This window comes from Hemitrygon akajei, chromosome 5 (genome assembly GCF_048418815.1).
Source record: "Hemitrygon akajei chromosome 5, sHemAka1.3, whole genome shotgun sequence".
Classification (NCBI taxonomy): domain Eukaryota; kingdom Metazoa; phylum Chordata; class Chondrichthyes; order Myliobatiformes; family Dasyatidae; genus Hemitrygon; species Hemitrygon akajei.
In genome coordinates this window covers 5,087,027-5,090,670 of record NC_133128.1, presented here as the reverse complement: position 1 = coordinate 5,090,670, position 3,644 = coordinate 5,087,027, and positions in this window count along the sequence as shown.

The window sequence follows — 3,644 nt, the reverse complement described above, 5'->3', positions numbered from 1 at the left end:
GTTCTCATCGATACTGCTTGCTCACTTCAATTACAAAGTCCTTACCAAATCAAACAGCAGCAACCCTAAAAGCTTGGCCACAAGCTATTTCCCCCTGTAATATTGTCCCTTTGTCAAGAGAGTAGCAAGGACAAACCGGAGAATGAGAGGTCATTCAACCTGGCATCAGTTTGGGGAGGTCACTGGACAGAATTCTGAGGGACAGGAGCCACCAGCATTTGGAATGAACCTGGTTAAGAGGAATCAACATTGTTCGTGTGTGACAGTTGTGCATGAAAAATCTGTTGTGTATTTAATATTTCAGTGATATTTTAGTAATATTGTAAATATATTGTTTGATTAAGTTTTCTTTGTTGTTTACATAACGCATAGTGGGGAATCTGCAAAAGTACGAACAGTGCCTAAAAAAGTATTCAACTCCCCTGAAAGTTTTCATAAGACCATAAGGCATAGGGGCAGTATTAGGCCATTCGGCCCATCGAGTCTGCTCTGCTATTCCATCATGGCTGATCCTGGATCCCACTCAACCTCATACACCTGTCTTCTCACCATATATTTTGATGCCCTGACTGATCAGGAAACAATCAAATTCCGCCTTGAATATACCCACAGACTTGGCCTCCACTGCAGTCAGTGGCAGAGCATTCCACAGATTCTCTACTCTCTGGCTAAAAAAAACTCCTTCCTACCTCTGTTCTACAGGGATGCCCCTCAATTTTGAGGCTGCATCCTCTAGTTCTGGATACCCCCACCACAGGAAACATCCTCTCCACATCCACCCTACATAGTCCTTTCAACAATGAGATCCCCTCGCATTCTTCTAAATTCCAGTGAGTACAGGCCCAAAGCTGTCAAAAACTCCTCATAAATTAACCCTTTAATTCCTGGAATCATCTTTGTGAACCTCCTCTGGACTCTCCAATGACAACACGTCCTTTCTGAGATATGGGGCACAAAACTGTTGACAATACTTGCCAAGTGCAGCCTGACTAGTGTTTTATAAAGGCTCAGCATTATCTCCTTAGTTTTATATTTTATTCCCTTTGAAATAAATGTCGACATTGCATTTGCTTTCTTTACCACAGACTCAACCTGTAAATTAACCTTCTGGGAGTCTTGCACGAGGACTCCTAAGTCCTCTGCACCTCTGATGTTTGAACCTTCTTCCCATTTAGGTAGTAGTTTGTATTATTATTACTTTTATCAAAATGCATTATCCTACATTTCCCAACACTGTATTCCCTCTGCCACTTTTTTGCCCATTCTTCCAATTTGTTCAAGTCCTGCTACAATGCATTGCTTCCTCAGCATTCCCTACCCTTCCTCCTACCTTCATATCATCCGCAAACTTTGCCACAAAGACATCAATTCCATTATCCACATTATTGACAAAAAGTGTGAAAAATAGTGGTTCCAATACTGATCCCTGAGGAACACCACTAGTCACTGGCAGCCAACCAGAACAGGTCCCTTTTACTCCCACTCACTGCCTCCTGCCTGTCAGCCATTCCTCTATCCATGCCTGTATCTTTCCTGTAAAGCCATGGGATTTTATCTTGTTAACCAGCCTCATATGTGGCATCTTATCAAATGCCTTCTGAAAATCACATCCACTGTAAATGACATCCACTGCCTCTCCTTTGTCCTTTCTGCTTGTTACTTTCTCGAAGATCTCTAACAGATTTGTCAGGTAAGATTTCCCTTTACAGAAACCATGCTGACTTTGACTTATTTTATCATTGGTCTCCAAGTACCCCAAAACCTCATCCTCAATAATGGACTCCAAAACTTTCCCAACCACTGAGGTTAGGCTAACTGGCCTATCATTTCCTTTCTTTAGCCTTCCTCCCTTCTTAAAGAGTGGAGTGACATTTGCAATCTTCCACTCCTTCGGGACCTTGCCAGAATCAAGTGATTCTTGAAAAGTCACGATCAATGCATCTGTTATCTCTTCAGCAACCTCTCTCAGGACTCTGGGATGTAGTCCGTTTAGTACAAGTGACTTTCCACTGTAAGACCTTGGAGAGGGTTCAGAGAAGATTCACTAGAATGATTCCAGGAATGAGAGGGTTAACATATGAGGAACGTTTGACTGCTCTTGGATTGTACTCCTTGGAGTTTAGAAGAATGAGGGGGGACCTCATAGAAACATTTTGAATGTTGAAAGGCACGGACAGAGTGGATGTGGTAAAGTTGTTTCCCATGGTGGGGGAGTCTAGTACGAGAGGACATGACTTGAGGATTGCAGGGCGCCCATTCAGAACAGAGATGTGAAAAAAAATTTTTAGCCAGAGGGTGGTGAATCTATGGAATTTGTTGCCACGGGCGGCAGTGGAGGCCAAGTCATTGGGTGTATTTAAGGCAGAGATTGATAGGTATCTGAGTAGTCAAGGCATCAAAGGTTATGGTGAGAAGGCGGGGGAATGGGACTAAAGGGGAGATTGGATCAGCTCATGATGAAATGGCGGAGCAGACTCGATGGGCTGAATGGCCAACTTCTACTCCTTTGTCTTATGGTCTTATGGAGATTGCCTGGCACTTTTTCCTTTGTAATAGCTCCTGCTTTGTGACACTTATGAACCTCTGGCTACTCATGTCTTCCACAGTGAAGACAGATGCAAAGCACCCATTAAGTTCATCTGCCATTTCTAAGTCCCCATTACTATCTGACCAGCATAATTTTCCAGTGGTGCAATATTTTCTCTCTTCCCATAATTTTCCAGTGGTCCAATAGCAACTCTCATCCCTGTTTACTCTTTATATAACTGAAAGAACTTTTAGTATCCTGCTTTATATTATTGGCAAGTTTGCCCAGGGATGTTGAACCTTGATTGGATGAACTAAAGCAATAGAAGACCATAAACATACAAAGGAACGCAACTTCCCTGTCAGCCACAGTTGCCTACATTTGCTGTTTGAGAACTTCTTCCTCTGTGGGACATATCTATCTTGTGCCTTGTGAACTATTCCCGGAAACTTCAGCCATCTCTGCTCTGTTGTCATCCCCGCCAGTATCCTCCTCCAATCCACCTGGGCAAGCTCCTCTCTCTCTCACCTCTGTAATTCCTTTTATTCCATTGTGATACTGAAACATGTGAGTTATGCTTCTCCCTCTCAAATTGCTGTGTGGATTCAATCATGTTATGATCACTGCCTCCTAAGAGTTCCTTTACATTAAGCTCCCTAATAAGATCTGCGTTATTACGCAACACCTAATCTAAGATAGCCTTTCCCTGAGTAGGCTCAAGCACAAAGTGCTCTAAAAAGTCATCTCATAGGCATTCAACAAATTCCTTCTCTTGCGATCCAACACAACCTAATTTTCCCAATCCCCTGCATATTACAATCCCCCGTTACAATTGTGTCATTACCCTTATTACATGCTTTCCAGCTTCCTTTGCAATCTCAACCCCACATCTTGGTTACTATTTGGAGGCCTATATATGATTCCCATTATGATTTTTATTATCCTTGCAGTTTCTTAACTCCACCCACAAAGATTCAACAATTTCCAACCTTCTTTTTAAATACGTGATTCCATCTCTTACCAACAGAGCCACACCACAGCCTATTCCTTCCTGCCTGTCCTTTTGATACAAAGTTTATCCTCTGACGTTAAGCTCCCAACTATGACCTTCTTTCAG